At 33.8% G+C, this 18,612-nt stretch overlaps 1 long non-coding RNA gene across 1 annotated transcript in view; it reads right to left on the bottom strand.

Moving 5' to 3' along the window:
• The window catches only part of LOC141489977 (uncharacterized), a 33,955-nt gene that overhangs the window by 937 nt on the left and 14,406 nt on the right, over positions 1-18,612 (bottom strand). The window lies entirely within an intron of this gene.

The raw sequence follows: 18,612 nt of genomic DNA, 5'->3' as shown, positions 1-18,612 counted from the left end.
AGAAATGAAAGAAAATGTTGAAATAAAAAGCATTAACTAGAATGATTGCTAATATACAGTGCCTTTACATGATCGCAAATCTCATTTTTGAAGTTAGTTTTAGGAATCCTCTTGAGAAATTTGACTGCAAACATATAGATAGCATATCTTGTTAAGTCACTTTTTAAAAAAAGTTTGTAGCCAAGAAATGGATTAGCAGAAGCAATAAAAATACTGACAGAAGTTAATACTTCATATTTTAATTATCTCACTGGTATGTTCTAGTGAAATCCAGATTCCAAACTTTGATCTTAAATTTTCCATTAAGAGATTAAAATGTATAAGATGCTCGGAGTCTACAAGTATCTACAAGTATCTGAGTCTACAAGAGAAATGAGAAAGTGCGCCTTTTCTTTATCTTCCAGTTCATCTTTGAAGAATTTCAGAATTGGAAAGAGATCCAGATACCAACTTCTCTCCCTGTGCTAAAGCACTAAGACAAATCTTAGTCATTCTCTTCTGTCAGTCACTGACTACGAAGTACTGGGTTTGACTATCACTAGCTGTTCTCCAGTTTCCTTATATGACACATCTCAGTGATTTAATCTTTCTATATAATACTATCAGAGTTATATTACCAAAAGCTTTCCCCTGGCTTTCTTTCACATCACATCCTAAATTCAGGCTTTTATGTTTTAATTCCAGGATTCTTTCCTGGAGAGATTATTTATACTATTACATATATATATATATATATATATATATATATATATATATATATATATATATGTATATGTATATGTATTTAGTATCCTTTTATTTAAGCTATTATATATATATATATATATAATATGCACACATACAAATATCCATATATACATGTATTACATATAATCATATGTTATCCCAAATAGTTTTGTGTAGTTTTAGACTTTAATAGCTTTAAACTTTAATCATACAAAGTCTTTTGGGATATCCTGTATAGTTTATAAAAATTGATGCTGGTCTCTTATTATATTTCTAACTTTTGCTTGTCTCTGAACCTCTTTTATTATTTTGAAACTTCTTTCAATTTGCAATGTCTCAAAAATCTTGTCACCAGCAGCATATTTTTTATATGCATTTGGTCAAAAATTCAGAAAACAATAAATATCATTCAAATAAATCAATAAAAAAATAAAGAATGTTGTTAGAGCAATTAGATTTTGAAAAGTTTTCCATGAAGTCAAGCAAAAAGAATGAAGAGACACAAAGTAATCAAAATGCTTAAGATTCTTGTTTTTTAAAAAATGGCAATATATTTGGATAATTTATTCCAGAAGTCTACACTCTAAATATCTGCTTTTTCTATAATTGATTTACCAAGTTATGTTTGAATAAAAGCAGTTTTCAGTTAAAAAACATTTTTTAAAAGGTTGTCAGCATAATTTCTTTTCTTTGATTGATGAAGTGTTATTTTCTAAAAACAAATATTTTTAGAAGCCATCACACTGGAATTATTATTCTGTCGTGATATTGCTAAAGTATTAAAATAGTATGTAGAAAATAGTACAAATATCACATGGTCTGCCATCCTCAAAAAAACAGCTTCTGTAATAAATGACCATCATTCTCATGGATCTAGTTCATATCTGGGTCTCTATAGAATTACAGGGCTGAGAATTTTGATTTTCAACTACTTAGTCCAACTACTTAGTCCTCCTCAATTACTTAGTCCAAACAATATCTGAAAGGATTCTCTAGTCTATCAAATGCTCATTGAGCCTCTGCTAGAAGCCCTCTGAAGATGAGGAACCTACTGCATCTGGAGACAACCCATTCTATCTTTGTATAGTTCTAAATATTAAGAGAATTCTACTGAATCAAGCTAAAATTTACCTTTTTTTACAGACTTCCACCTATTGCTCCTTCTAGACATAAATATTAAAAAAAAACATTTCTTTTTTTGAGCAGCTAGGTAGCACAGTGTATGGAGTACCAGGTTGGAAGAGGATTCATCTTCCTAAGCTCAAATCTGGCCTCAGATATTTACTAGCTTTGTGACCCTTGGTATGTCACTTCACCCTGTTTGCCTCAGTTTCTTCATCTATAGAATGACTAGAGAAGGAAATGGCAAATCACTTCAGTATATTTGCCAAGAAAAATCTCAATGGGGTCACATAGAGTCAGATGTGACTTTAGCAGCAACAATTTCTTTTCCACATGATAGCTCTTTAAACACTTGAACATGGATATCATGTGACCCTGTATCCCAGGACATTGCCAATCATCCTGATTTTGATGATTCTGAAAGAGAGAGTGAGGCTTATGACTTTCTGCAACTCTGTCTCATTTAAATTAAATTCATTTGTAAATCAAAACTTCACCCCATGATGACAATAGTCTTCCACAAAAACAAAGCAACAAGGGACAAACAACAATCTACATCATCAAAAGAACTTCTGAGCAAAGACTAGGTCTGTTATTTCTCTAAATGAAAGCTTTTAGTTCCTTTATGAACCTTTAGTTTTTCCAATGGCATATATACCTCCTCCTAGAAGAGATTAGCACAATCCAGAAACTTTGCCTCCCAGAAGTCTGGGTCATGGAATTCTCAGACTTGGAATTACAAGAGGGGCAACCTTGATGTTAAAACTGAACAGAATTATCTTTTTTCCCCTAGAATGTAGTATTGCCAAACTTTCAAACCTGGAGTTTCTGAAGTTGCTAAAATCCCATAAACTCTCACCTTCCTCGATTCAGGAGTCTGGGTCCTTAAACTCTAGAAACTTGACATGATTCAAGAATTACCATCACTGGGCTACATGGTTCCCTTCTGCATAGCTACCATTTTTTTCAGTCTGAGAGATTATTTTTGATTGTTCTCCATAGATGGAGCCAAGAATTCAGAACCTAGGAGCATTTGATATTCTACCAGTTCCTTGACTATTGCTACCTCACAGACTGGGAAACAGCAATTTCTATAGCTATAGTCAGTCATATAGTGCTACATACTATAACATAGTCAGTTATTCTGGGGAGAGGAAGTAAATGTTCTGCAAGGATCAAAGTCCAGTCTTTCTCTTATTTCTGATCTTTTTATCTTTTTTTAATAGAAAAAAAATAAAGGGCAAAAAATCTTGACTCTGCAACAATGCCTAAATGTATGACTATCCCACAAAAATTCATCCTTATATCAAAAACAAGATCAGTCCCAAACAAAGACCTCCCCTAATACCTATCAAGTTACTCAGGCAATTTCTTTGATTGATCTTCTACAAAGAAAAGAAGCATGGTGTAGTAGAAATAATGAGAGCCTTGGAGTCAGAAGACTTAGTTCTATTATTTAATTTAAGTCCTTACTCTTAGACTTATTAGCTTTATCATTGTAGACACTAACTGGTGTTGCTAAAAAAAAATGCTTGATCATTAATGGGTTGAGAACAAAGATCTTGGCTTAAAGGTCTATCATAATCTCCACAATGACCAGCACAATAATGAATATACAATATAGTAGCTGTCCAATAAAAAAGAGAACTTAACCATCTTTTCCATAAGTAATTAAATAATCAGTTGGAGATACATTTCTTGATCAATAGATCAGTCTTCCAACTTTTCTGAGTTGGGCTTCCAAATTCTAACCCAAACTAACTGTGAAAAATGAGTTGTCAGTTAGCAGAAATTAACTCCTTTTTTAGTGGATCACTGGTTCCAACTTTGTATTTTACCCTCTATTCATTTAAATTAAGAAAGTCATGATCTTATGTTATCAGAACTAACCTAAATGTCTGACATAACTGCTGATTATTGCCTTTCTGGATTTTCCTAATGCATTTCTGAACTGCCTAGCAAAATCATAATGCCAGTATAACAGGTTTAGAAAGACAACATGGCAATTTATGTCTTCTTGTCTTTTCAGGTATTGTACCCATTGACCTGAAGCATAAACATATGTTCATTAGCACACAACATTGGCCAACTTAAGTTCGAGGAGAGCATTCCGTCCCAACATGTTAATAAAAAATTATGAAGAATTCCACATTTTCACTATAAATTATCAGCTTTAAAATTGTCATCAGAGAGCATTGTGCCAATTTTGTTAATAGATCTGATGCCTACAGCTATGAGCATAAGCTTCACTAAGATCACAGAATTACACATTGAAAGACACTTCAGTGTAAAATACAGAGCTTCCTATTTGGAGTATAAATCTTCCTTTCTGCAACTTCTACCCATTGCTTCTAGAAATATGGAAAAACATATGTAGCAAAAAGAGAAGACAATTTATTGTATCACATCAATATTATAAACATGAACAATTTTTAGGACTTCCTGGGAAAAAGTAGAACAAACCTAATTCCCCTTTCATATCCTTGAAGATAGCTATCATCTCCTTTAAGTCTTCTCTCCTACTGGGTAAACATCTCATTCTTTCAATGATGCTCATATGGCATAATCCCTAGCCTCTCCATCACCTTGGATATTCTTGTCTTGACAATCTTTAACTTATCTTTACTAAAAAAAAACTACCATCATGATTTATAGAACTGACTAGGAAACTAGATGTGATCTTAATAGAGTAATAGTGCAATGGGAATATCACCTGATTCCCATAACCATGCTACTTTTAACAAATCAGTTTTTTAGACTGTTACATTATACTGTTGACATATGCAGAGTTTGCAGATCAGTAAAACTCCAACATCTTTTTTTATTATATAAATATTTTGTTTGGTTTCCAATTATATACAATAGTAGTTTTTACCTATCAATTTTTGACAAGGTTTTGAATTTTATGTTTTTTTCTCCCATCCTTTCTTCCCTCCCCCCCCACAGAAGATAATCTGATAATTTTTACATTGTTTCCATGCTATGCAAAATTGAATGTGTTGAGAGAAAAAACATATCCGTGAGGAAAAAATAAAATATCAGAGAGCAAAATTATGTAGTACATAAGACAACTTTTTTTAATTGAAGGTAATTTCTCTGGATACAGATGATATTCTCTGTCGCAGATACCCTGATGGAATGAACAAGTTCATTATGGTTGATTATCACCCCCATGTTGCTGTTAGGGTATACAATGTTCTTCTGGTTCTGCTCATCTTGCTCAACATCAGTTCATGCAAGTCATTCCAGGCTTCTCTGAAATCCCATCCGTCTTGGTTTCTAATAGAACAATTGTGTTCCATAACAAACATATACCGCAATTTGTTCAGCCATTCCCCAATTGATGGACATTTACTCAATTTCAAAATCTTTGTCATCACAAACAGGGCTGCTATGAATATTTTTTTTTACAAGTAATGCTTTTACCCTTTTTCATGATCTCTTCAGGATATAGACCCAGTAGGGGTATTGTTGGATCAGAGGATATGCACACTTTTATTGCCCTTTGAGCCTAATTCCAAATTGTTCTTCAGAAAGGTTGGATCAATTCACAGTTCCACCAATAATGCATTAGTGTCCCAGATTTCCCACATCCCTTCCAACATTGATCATTATCCTTTCTGGTCATACTGGCCAATCTGAGAGGTGTGAAGTTGTACCTCAGATTTGCATTTGTCTAATCAGTAATAATTTAGAGCAATTTTTCCTCATCTGCAAATTGCCTTTGTATATCCTTTGGCCATTTGTCAATTAAGGAATGGCTTTTTTATAAGTTTTTTTATAAGTTTGACTTTTATAAGTTTGACTATATATTTTTAGAAATGAGTCATTTGTCAGAAACAATAGTTGTAAAAATTGTTCCCCAATTTACTACATTTCTTTTGATCTTGATTACAGTGAAAACTCCAATATCTTTTATAGGACTATTGTGTTGCTATCCCTCTGCCTCTTCATGCTTGGGAAGTTGATTTTTTTTAAAATCTGAATTAAGGAATCTGTATTTATTCTTATTAAATTTCATCTTGATTGCAAAACGTAAAAATATCTATGGATCCTGACCATCACACAGCACATTAATTTTTCCTCTTAGCTTTAAGTTTTATATAAATTTGAGTTATATGTCATCTATGCATACTTGATATCCAGAGGCATCTAGGTGGCACAATAGAGAAAGACCTATACCTGGAGTCAGCTAATCTTTGAGCTCAAATCCAACCATAGTAGAATTTTATTGCCCTGGACAAGTCATTTAACAGCTGTCTGCCTCAGTTCCTTCAACAATAAAACAGGGATCATAGTAGTTTCTGTCTCATAGGGTTGTTGTGAGGATCAAATGAGATGATATTTATAAAGCACTTAACATACCATCTTGCATATAGTAGGCACTTAATAAATGCTTGTTCACTCCCTTCCCTGTATAATTAATTGATAATAACATTAAACATCAAAGAGTCAAGGACAGAGGCCATCACTGAAGACCTTCTACCAAGGTGACATCAAATGATTATTCTTTGGATTATTCCATTCTACTATTCCTATTCCACCTAACCATAAAATAGCCTAGCTTCTCTCTCAATCTTTACACAACAGCACAAGAGACTATTAAATGCTTTGCTAAAATCTAGGAAAACTCTTATCTATAGGAAGCTTCTAATCTGCCAATCTAATAAATCTGTTCAAAAATGAAATTGTTAGTCTGATATGGCCTGTCCTTAATGAAGTCATGTAAGCTCTTTGTGATCACTGAATAATTTGAACAATTCCTTAAATAATATATTTTCTATAATTTTATCAAGAATAAATGCTAAGTTCACTCACCTATCATTTGGAGACTTGTCTCTTATTTTTTTAATTAAAAATGGTAAAATATTTGCTTCTCTATTCCTGAAAGATCTCTGTCATCTTCCACAATCTTTCAATTATCATTAACTGTGACTCAGCAAAGATGTTTACCAGTTCTTTCAGTACCTAAGATATAATTCACCATGGTTTAATGACCTAAACTCATCCAGGACAGTCAAATTTTCTTTTATTATTACCCTTTTTATCTTGGATTTTGATTTACTCTTTGTCAGTTTTATTCTGTTCTTTCTAATCCAAAAATCTTTCTTCTTGGCAATGAAAACAAAAAAACATAAGGAATGAGCAGTTCTGCCATTCCTCCATGATCTACTATCACTTTGAGCAGCTATTCTAATTCTTCTTTCATCCTTGCCAAATTAAAAATATTTCATTTATTTAAGGCAATGGGGTTAAGAGTGACTGACTTGCCCAAGTTCACACAGCTAGGTAATTATTAAGTATCTGAGGCTGGAATTGAACTCAGGACCTCCTGACTCAGGGCAAGTACTCTATCCACTGCGCCACCCAGCTTGCTCCTGCCAAATATACTTTCAAAAATATTTAGTTGTCTTCAGTTAGGGTTAGGGTTGGGGTTTTGAGTTTTAACATTTCTATCTATTTTGTTACAAGACCATGACAAACATTTGCATTTCTCCTCTACTGTCTGCCCTTGTTTCAATCTTCTATAAAAATCTTTTTCAAACAAGAGTCTATCCATTATTCCATATCCTTCCATAGCAGTCTTTTTAGATAGATTGCCCCTTCCTTCTTTATCTGAATCATTTTTCTTTAGGATTTCTGAATATCATTCTTGATTGCTTTTCATTTCTTCTGGAATGACCTCCTCATTAGAATTCTAATCCAATATATACTAATTTTTTTTCCTGAATCCTTCAAAATCTGCTCTTCCAAATCCAGAATTAGTAAAATCAAAGATTTAGAGCTAAAAAACAGATCATAGATGTCACACAGTCCAATGCATATTAAGGGCTGGAGATCCTAGAGAATTAAATGATTTTTCCAAGGGAATAATGGTTAGAAATGGCAGAGCTAGGATTTGAAATTAGGCCCTCTACTTCTAAATCTGCCATACCATGGATTTTAGAGTATGTTCAACTTTTCCCCCTTTTCTATCTGACTGGAATATTCATATCCTTCCTAATTTTCACATCTTTTCTGCTTCATCAACCAATTGCTTTTTGTAAATGAGAATCAGAGCTATAATGGCTTCCCTTCATTTGTTTCAGTCATTTGAAGTATATTATCAGGGGATCAAGAAGTTATTAGCTGCTCTGCCTTTTGTCCAAAAAAGCATTTCAGTAAATTTCCATATTACTGACATCCCCATCATTGTTTTGTCACTTCTCTATGCCAGATTTGTGATCCATTTCCCAATGTTCTTATCTGTTTCTCATTTCTGTCTCAGTAGTCTGCAATATACTTTAAAAGTAATATTGCTTGTATAACATAGAACCACTGTAAACACTAACAGAATGCCTTCTGTGGGAGTGGGGGGAGGGAAACAAGAATGGGGGAAAAATTGTAAAACTCAAATAAAATCTTTCTTTAAAAAATAAATAAAAGGAAAAGGAAAAAATAAAAATAAAAGAGTTGTCTAATGTAAAAAAAGCAATATTGCTTCTTCTGTTAACTCATGTCCTCCCCTACCCAAAAAGTAGAGAGTAGGTTTCATAAGTTTAGGATTTCTATGATGTCTTGCATACATACACTGAAAAAATATTTTTAGAAGAAATACTATAAAGGTGTCTCAGGATGCATCAGCAAGAACTCACCAAAAGTCAAAACTCATTTCTTTCTCTGAAAGCACCTGGGGGGGATCCACATAGAGGACAAGCAACTGCTTCCTCCTTCCTTATAAGGCCTAAATACCCTTTTTCAGTAAGAAACATATAATTTCTGCAAACTAAATCATTTCTGAGGTGCCATCCTTACACTCTCAGACTGGCCAATATGATCAGAAAAGATAATGATCAATATTGGAAGGGATGTGAGAAATCTGGGACACTAATACACTCTTGGTGTATTAGTTAGTGTATACAAACTTTCTCAAGAGCAATTTGGACTTATGCCCAAAGGGCAATACCACTACTGGGTCTGTATCCTGAAGAGATCATGAAAAAGGGTAAAAACATCACTTGTACAAACAAATTCATAGCAGCCCTGTTTGTGGTGACAAAGAATTGGAAATCAAGGGAATGTTCATCAATTGAGGAATGGCTGAACAAATTGTGGTATATGTATGCTATAGAACACTATTGTTCTATTAGAAACCAGGAGGGATTGGATTTCAGAAAAGCCTGTTAAGACTTGCATGAATTGATGCTGAGTGAAATGAGCAGAACTATAAAAACATTATATACCCTAATAGCATCATGGGGATGATGATCAACCTTGATGGACTTGCTCACTCCATCAGTGCAACAATCAGGGACAATTTTAAGGGAATCTGTATCCAGAGAAAGAATTGTGGAGTTTAAAAAGAAGACCAAAGATTATTATCTTCAATTTTAAAAAGTTTTCTTACGTATTACATAATTTTGCTATCTCTGATATTTTCTTTCTTCCTTAATTTAAGTTTATGCTTTTTCTCTCAACACATTCAATTTTGATCTATGTATCTCGTGGAAACAAATGTAAAGACAATCAGATTGCCTTCTGTTGGGGGGGAAGGAATGGAGGGGGAGAAATTGTAAAATTCAAAATCTTGAAAAAATGATTGGTAGAAACCACTATTTATATAATTGGAAAACAAAACATTTATATACTTAAAAAAAGAAATGAAAAAGGATGAAACACATAAAGGAACATATTTTCTTCTTAACTTTCAAGTATTCAGTGGTTCCTCTTGTCTATATCACATTCTCATGTTCCTCAATCTCCTGACACAAGCTAGAATTGCCATCTTTCTATTCAGAATGTCTTTACTAAGCCAAAAGACTTTCATTACAAAAAAAGAAGGCGGAGCAGCCAGATGACACAGTGGATAGAGCACCAGCCTGGAGTTAGGAGGACTTGAGTTCAGTTCCTACCTCAGACATCTATAATTACCTAGCTGTGTGACCTTGGGCAAGTCATTTAACCCCATTGCCTTGCAAAAAAAAATAAAAAAACCAAAGCACTTAATCCTCCCTGACAAACTGGAGAATAGAGAGGCATTCTATGATCTCTTTTCCTTTCATGTAGATTTACCTGCCTTCACTTTTAGCATAGGGAAAATTGCTTGTTCACAGAGTCATCTGTAAGTCACTGCAAAAATTATACCTGATCTCTGTGCTTTCTGGAAAAAAGATCTTCAGTGTATGCTATTCTTATTAGTAATTCTTGTGAAATGAGGTAAAATAACTTGATTATTTACAATTTTAAGATTTTGTTTGGGTGGAGAAATATAATGGATCCTAGGAATAAATTAACCCTATCGACTGATTTTACATATAAAATAATGGAAGGCCAGAGAAATAAAGTGACTTACTAAAAGGGTGTAGGAGAGCCAATACTTGGATCTAAGTACTCTGATGCAAATTCAGATTTCCTCTCCATTAAATCAAGTTGCTTCAGGAAATGATGTGTCTCTTGTATTTATTACAAGAGTGTGCTCATTGGAGAAATATGTGCTGACATTGTTCTCCATTATTTTACTGTTTACTTCTGTCCAAATTAAACATTTTATTCTTCCTTGCCTTTTATCATGGTTAGCAGTTGAACATCTAGAACGAAATCAATCTTAGAAGTTCTCAGCTTTTCAACTGGTAAACCAAGGGGTAAATTATGATCAAAAATTACATTATTTGAACTTAAGTACAGAGTTGAATTTTTATTTTGCAGCATTCCTTTTGCTACTCACTTTTGCTTTTATGTTACCAAGCATCCATCCATCCATCCATCTGTATTATGTGTGTATATATGTGTGTATGTGTATACACATATACATATATCATATATACATAAATACACATAAATATATGTTTTTATTGAATTAGCATGTGGGGATAAATTTTTTTCATAAAATTTTCCTTCCTATTTATTCCTTGTAAAGATGCCAGAACATAAGTTCCAAATTATCTTTCTGGTGGTCTTTTTTTTTCTTATGCTCATCTTAAGTACTGCATGATGATATGACCAAACAACCTGAAAATTTACATTATTGCTTTTAGGTACATAGTACAATTAATTGTAACAGCTTCCCCCCCCCCCCCATTTACTACATTTCTAGTTATGATCCTTGGATGCAAAAAAAAATAGTAAAATGGAGTGAATTCCCACTTGTAATTGTGGAATCATTAGACTAATTAGAAATAATTAGTCCTTAGTCCTGTACTTGATCCTGCTCAATGTATTCAACAAAAAAGGATTATCAAATTTATAATAGAACTAAATGTAAGATTATGAAATTTAAAAATGATTCAGAGTTGTAAAAGATGGCTATTATAGTAAATAGATAAGAAAATCAAGATTCAGAATAAGTCTAAATGATTAGAGATCTGGTCTTCACAAAAAAAGGTGAAATTTAATATTAATTCATGTAAAGAATGACATTTAGATTGAAAATTTTGGTTTTGATTTGATTGTGCAAGCACAGGATGAGGAAGACCTCATGATTAAATAGTTTGCATGAAGACCATCTGGGAGATTTAGTTAACTACAAACTTAGCCTAAGTCAACAGGGAGATGCAGTAGTTAAAATAGCTAATGCAATGTTGAATTATATTAATAGAAATATAGTGTGAGGTCATGGAAAATTATAGTCCTGTGATCAGCCATACTACACTGGGTGGACCACATTTGGGAAAATTACTTTTTAAAAGACAGTATGGAGTAAATCTAGGGAAGGCTAATATGGATAGTCATTTGGGATGGGTGGGAAGGAACTTAGGAAGTCAGTTCATATGAAAAATATATGAAGGATTTGGTGATATTTATCCTGGAGAAGTAAAGACTCCTAACTCAAATTATCTGGTCTTATATCTCTCTATGTTCATGCTCTATCCCTTCAATAGAAAGTAACAGAGCCCCTTGAAAGCAGACAAACTTTATTGTCTGGATTTCCAGTAACAGTAAGGAAAATAATCTATATTGATTTAATAGTTTTAAACAATAGATATGGATAAATTCTACTGGTGCTGGGCACCAATATGCTAGAGGCAAAATCCACACTGCTCATATTAGCTGTCTTACCCACAGTGCATACAGAATTACAGCTTTATTTTCCCTGTTGAATTTAATTCCTTGAGAGAAGGGACTCTGGTTTATGTTTGGTTTTGTACCCCATCACATAGGATATGCATAGTATATGATTAATAAAAACTTGTTGAACTGAACTGAGTTATGCTCAGAATGGAGTAGCAAGAGGGGAATAACATGAGTTGAATCTGGAAATCTGTATCATTTCCAATTATCTCTAAGCTTCTCAGTGTCATAAAAGCCCATTCCTTCAGTATCAGTATTTTTCTAATAATGTACTATATGATTCATGGAATATCTAAAGAAAATTATAAGTAATTCTGATACAATAGAATAGAATGAAGAAATAACAGCATGAAGGCTATAATACATGGCCAATTATTATTTGTTTGCAAGAAGTTGTATAGAATATCACATTCTCAAAATGAATTGTGAGGAAAGGAGTTGAGTCAATATTGTAGTAAATGCAATAGATAAAATATGGACAGTCAGATTGATACATTGGTTCCTCTGAGATAGGAAAATAGCCAAAAAACCAAAGAGCACATCAGGTGGGTTCTCTAAGGTGCATTTATAGAAAGATATGAATAAGAATCTTATAGGATGAGAAGATCCGTTAGTAGAGAAATAGCATGCACTGATAAACTCACTAATATATCTGAATGTCTAAGTATTGCAGAAAGCTTAGTATAAAAAAAGAAATGCTAGAAAGAATGAAAGTTTCAGTTGCCCAATCAATTGTTGTAGGAGGAATAAATAATAAAATTTTCCTCCATATTCATCTCCTTCCTTAACTAAAATGATTAAATTTCCCAAGCAGCAGTACTCATGAAAACATAAAGAGAAGAGAGTTAGACTTCATAACAGTGTATCAACCACTGATGTGAAATCCTAGCTCTTCTTTTGATATTCCATGAATCATGTATATTGAACATACTGCAATGGAAAGGTCTCTCATTTTTCATATTGTCCATAGAATATTTTTTTCAGGTGCTCTTTGTGGAGTGTGTGGTAGTGTGTAAGTTATTGGAATCGGCGTCAAGAGATCAAGGGTTTTGGTCCTGCCCCTAGGTGTATGATCTTGAGCAAGCCATTTTGAAAATAGGAGCGTGTAGTTAGAAAACACTGTTGTATTTGAAGTCATTTCATCTAGATTTAAATCCTGGCTCTTCAATTTGTTATACATGTCACTCAGCATCTCTGAACCTCAGTTTCCACATCTGTGAAATGAAAGTATTGGACTACAAAACCTACCAACTCCCTTCCAGATCCAACATTTGATTAGTCCACGAATGAATTATCATGGAATAACTGAAACTCTCTCAGGCTCCATAACTCTGAGCAGTAGACTCCTTCACACTCTTAGAACAACAGTATGAGTCTCATTCATATTTCCCTTCCCTTAGATGCTCCAGCATTCTTGCTTATAAAAGAGCATCACAAATGACTTGGCTGACTCTAGAAGATGGCTTACCACCAGCATTCTGGAGCCAATAAACATCAAATAAACAGAAAATATTCTCATTTCAGGGCCGATTAACATGCAGTGACTTGCAGTTCTGAGTGCCAACTTGCCAAGTGACGAACAAAGGAGGGCACAAACCATGTCATTGATAGTCAGAAAGATTCAAAATTGTTTTTCCATCCCCTTAATTTACAATCTATCCAAAATGAAAAGAAATATAAGGGTAAAAATTGTTTGAACATTTTTTCTCCCTTTCAAAAAATTATCTACCTACTTCAACTACTACCACTCCCTTACCCTGATAAAACTTGTCCAGAAATGAAGGTTGGCAGAGTGTCATTCAATAGAAATATTAGTGATAGGGGTGGTGTCTTTGCATGTAAAATTGGTAGCAGCTATGTGTCCCCAGCATATCTATCTGCTGGATAAAGAATAATCCAATTGATTTATGATCTTCTTTCTTCCATCTTGAAATCCAGCCTTTATTACTAGTCTTCATAGATTTATGGTCCAAGCCCAACTTGGCACTGATAAATGATGGTGCTGCCAGAGACAGCTTTATGAATTGTGGGTCCTAGGGCAAAAGTACAAACTAAAGCCCTTTAACACAGAAAAACTGCCAAATATTCTTCAACTTATTACCAGTTTTTTTCTTGTTTAGTAAATGTCTTACTTTTACTTTTTGCTTTTACATCAGTCATTTCCAGATATTCCCCTCTACCTTCAAAATTACTCTTCCATAAAACAGAGAAAAACAATTAAGTGTAACCAATTGATACATGATCACAGTTGTATATGCAGCATTTTCTACCCATAGCTTCCTACTCCTCTCCTTTTTTATATTACTATTATCTCTAAATCTACTTTCCCAGCAAACCTTTGCTTATAATTATGAAAATCAGTTGTGTAAAATCAATCAACAGCCCAGTAGGTAAAAATACATAAGTGCAGATAACCGTAATAGAGAACTTCTTGCACCCATAAGTTCTACTCTGATACTTCATCATAGTGTGATTGTGTCTTTGAGATCTTGAAGAATACTTCTGTAGAGTATAATCTCTTGGAGGTCATGCCAGGATGGAAATGCAGCATCTGCAGTAGATGCTTGCGATATAAAGATTAAAGCAACCATGATTTGCATGCAAAAGACATTATTTAGAAAATGAATTATAGGAACAAAAGGGTGACCAGTTATGTAGAAAAGAATGACAACAGATTATAGCCAGAGTACATTGGCATTCTTGAAATATGAAAAATATGAAAAACAAAAAATAAAAAATCCCTAACATATTGAATGGGTAGTCTATGGAAGATGTTTGGGAAAATATGAGCAAGAATCAGATGAGATAATCTGCACAGATTGTAATCTACACTTATTATTAGAATATTCACAAGAATGACCTCAAACATCCCTGTATCTCAAAGGAAGGAGACCAAAAGCAGCTTCTAATGGAGTAGAGTTTCAATATCAAAAATTGTAGAAAGGCTTAAGTAAAGAAATGTTGCTATACATTTCTGTTTTTCTCTCTCCCAAAACTAACAGTCTCTTCTCCCCCTAAATTCCAGTCTTTATTATCCATACTGATCATAAAAGCCAGAAGGGACCTCTACCAGAGCTTGGCTATTTCTACCCTTTCATTTACAGGTGAAGAAAATGAGGTCCAGGGAAGCAGTGAGTCTTATGCCCCAGATTAAATATACAGTAAGCATCAGAGACCATATTTGAAGCAAGACCATCTCATTCCAAAATCACCAAATCTCTCTGCTATACCTTATGGTCTTATTTTTTTATCAATCTCTCATCATATAAACATAAAGCTTTCCAAAATGCATATCAGAGACTATAGAATAACTACCCAGTACAGTCATCCTTTCTATATTCCAAGTGGAAAAGCTGTCTCATGTATATAGAGGCTAATTTTGCTGTGAATAAAGCCCAAGATGGTGGGCTCCATTTTCCCAAGGATTTCTTTCTTCCCCCTTAATCCCCAGCTCCATAAAATTTAGTGAAGTATTTTTTTTCTGATCTCTTTCCCAACTTTTCATAGCTCTGCATTTCTCATTTCTCCCTGGGATTACAAATTCTAAAATACCCTGAGAAAGGTTGTTCTTGTGGTATTGCCAACCTGAGCAGGAAAAAGAATTATTAGACACTCCATGAGAAAGTCCTTCTTCAAGAGATTCCCAAGCTCACTGTTGTTTATTTGTAAGAGGTAGGGTAATCTAGGACAGTGGTAACAAACTGAAATAGAAAGGAGAGTAGGGTAGAAATCACTAATTCTTGCTTGCTGCATAATGACTTCTGAAAAATAATGTTATCTGTATTTTGTTGTATTTTTATTTGTTTTGTTAAATATTTCCCATTATTTTTTAATCAGGCTCAGTATGCATTTAGGAGAGTTGTGACAGGGTTCTCTGTATCTCTGACCTAGGCTTTCATGTAGATATCATTAAATAAATGGAACCAATTTATTTGTCATAATAATTATTTACCATATTAACATACCTTTTAAGTCATATATCTATAAGTCAAGTAAGCCAAAAACTTGCACTATATGATCTCAAATTTTGTTTTATTCCTCCTTGCTTCTTTTTGCCTATTTAGAGAATCACAATATTTGAAAAGTAGATTCGACCCCAATGTCCATCTAATCCAATCTAACCCTCAAAAGAATCTCTACTACAGTATAACCCTAAGTAGCCATCCAATCTCTCTTTGAAGATCTCCAATTTGAGGAAACCTACCATCTCTTGGTCCAATCCTTTCCACATTTGGACAGTTCTAATCGTGTGTGTGTGTGTGTGTGTGTGTGTGTGTGTGTGTGTGTGTGTTTTGTAAGGCAATGGGGATAAGTGGCTTGCCCAAGGCCACACAGCTAGGTAATTATTAAGTCTGAGGCCAGATTTGAACTCAGGTACTCCTGACTCCAGGGCTGGTACTCTATCCACTGCACCACCTAATTGCCCCTGGTCAGTTCTAATTGTAAGAAAGATTTTATTTCTTTCAAAGATAAATTTGTCTTTCTGCAACTTCCACTCCAATTCAGCCCCTTATCACCTCTTGTCTAGACTTTAAATTGGCCTCCAAATCTCAAGTCTTTCTCCATTTACTTTATTCTTTGCATAGTTGCCAGAGATTCTCCTAAATTTCAAAACTTATTGTGTCAACCCCTACTCAATAAATTCCAATAAATTTCTTAGTTAAAATATAAATTATTTTCATTGGCAGTTAAAGTTCTTCATGACCTGGCTTCTTCCTTTCCAATCTTTTTATACCTTGCTCCCTTCCACAAATTATATGGGTCTGGCCATACGGATTTACTTACTTTTCTTCAAACATGGTGTTTCATCTCCTTTCTCCATGTATTTGCACTGGATATCCTGCAAACCCGAAATGTTCTCCTTTCTCACCTCTTTCTCTAGTAGTCTTTGATTTTTCTTCAAGATTCAGCTCATGTACTACCTTCAGCAAGAAGCCTTTCTTGATTTCTGAAGCTGTCTCTCTTAGACTACTTTGTATATTTTTCATATTAAACTTATATATGTGCAAGTCATTCAATAGAATATAAGTTGTTTCTATGCCCAAAGAGTAATAAAACTCTTTGATCCAGCAATACCACTACTAAGTCTGTATCCCAAAGAGATCATAAAAAGGCTCACATGTATAAAAATATTTATAGAAGCTCTTTTTGTAGAGGCAAAGAATTGGAAATTGAGGAGAACCCCATAAATTGAGGAATGACTGAACAAATTGTAGTATATGAATGTGATGGAGTACTATTGTTCTATAAAAAATCATGAAAAGGTAAACTTCAGAAAAGCCTGGAAAGACTTGCATGAACTGAGGCTAAGTGAAGTGAGCACACCCAGAAGAACACAGGACACATTAACATAGTATGATGATTAACTATGATGGACTTTCTCTTCTCAGCATTACAATAATTAAGTAAAATTCTAAAAGACTTATGACAGAACATTCCATCCATATTCAAAGAAGGAACTGAATACAGATCAGAGCATACTATTTTCAATTTTTAAAATTTCTTTTATGTTTTTTTCTTTTTGTTCTGATTCTTCTTTCACAACATGATTAATAGGGAACTATGTTTAAGATAATTACACATGTATTAGCTATATTAGATTACTCTCTGTCTAGGGGAAGGGGGAGGGAATAGAGAGAAGGATACCATATCACAATGCTGATTCATATTGAACTTGCAGGCTACTAAAACCCCTACATTTTTTCAATCAAATTGGTGTTTAACCATACTTACCTAATCTGTACCTATGAAGATGATATTTTTAGTGCAAGAAATATTTTATTTCTATCAAAGATAAATTTGTCTTTCCGTAACTTCCTCTCCAGTTCAGTCCCTTAGCACCACTTGTCTAGACTTTAAATTGGCCTCCAATTCTCAAGTCTTTCTCCATTTACACATACTAACTGAATTTCATCTCATTTGGTTAAATCTAGCATTCTTGCCTTTCAAGATCTTTTTGGATCCTGACTTTATCAACCCCTGTGATAACTATATCCCTCAATTTTGTATAATCTGAAGATTTGTCAAGTATGTTGTTTTCATTCAGATACTCAATGATGCATATTACCTCCCATCATTGCTTACCCATGATGTACAACTTTCATCCATATTTTTCCTTTACCACAATATGTTCATCCCACATCTGAAAGTCTTCCTAAATTTCTCTTGATATTGCAAGGGTATCCATAGAGTCTGAAGGTAGTCTACCTGTCATTCCTTGCTATAACCAGCTCATAATTAGTTCATCTTTTCTTCTTATTATTATTTAATTCCTTACCTTTACTCCTATTCTTCAGTTTTTCATTAGTTATGTCTTATAGATTGATAACAGACACCATATACCTCTCCATTGCTCTCTTTCTGAATGTTCATCTTTAATTCTTTTCAGATAGTGGTGTTCCATGTTTTGTTGCCATATAGAAACACTGGCAAAATTTTTGACCAGTTTTTAAGCAAATCGCTGATAAAAATGTTAAACAATACAAGATCAGTGTTAAACAATACAAGATCAAGCATATATTCTTAGGGTCTGAACTGGAAACCTCTTTATAAACTAAAACTGACAGGCCTCAAACCTATTGGTGAGTTAAGCACCCCCAAGCATGTGAAGATTTCCCTGGACAGAATGGACAGATGGGAATAATTTCTTCTGATGGTTGTGAAGGCCACTGAAGAAGGGGCTGTGTGGAGTACTTAGAGGTTGATCAGACATTAAAA

This window comes from Macrotis lagotis, chromosome 5 (genome assembly GCF_037893015.1).
Source record: "Macrotis lagotis isolate mMagLag1 chromosome 5, bilby.v1.9.chrom.fasta, whole genome shotgun sequence".
Lineage (NCBI taxonomy): Eukaryota > Metazoa > Chordata > Mammalia > Peramelemorphia > Peramelidae > Macrotis > Macrotis lagotis.
This window is presented reverse-complemented; position numbering and strand designations above follow the sequence as displayed.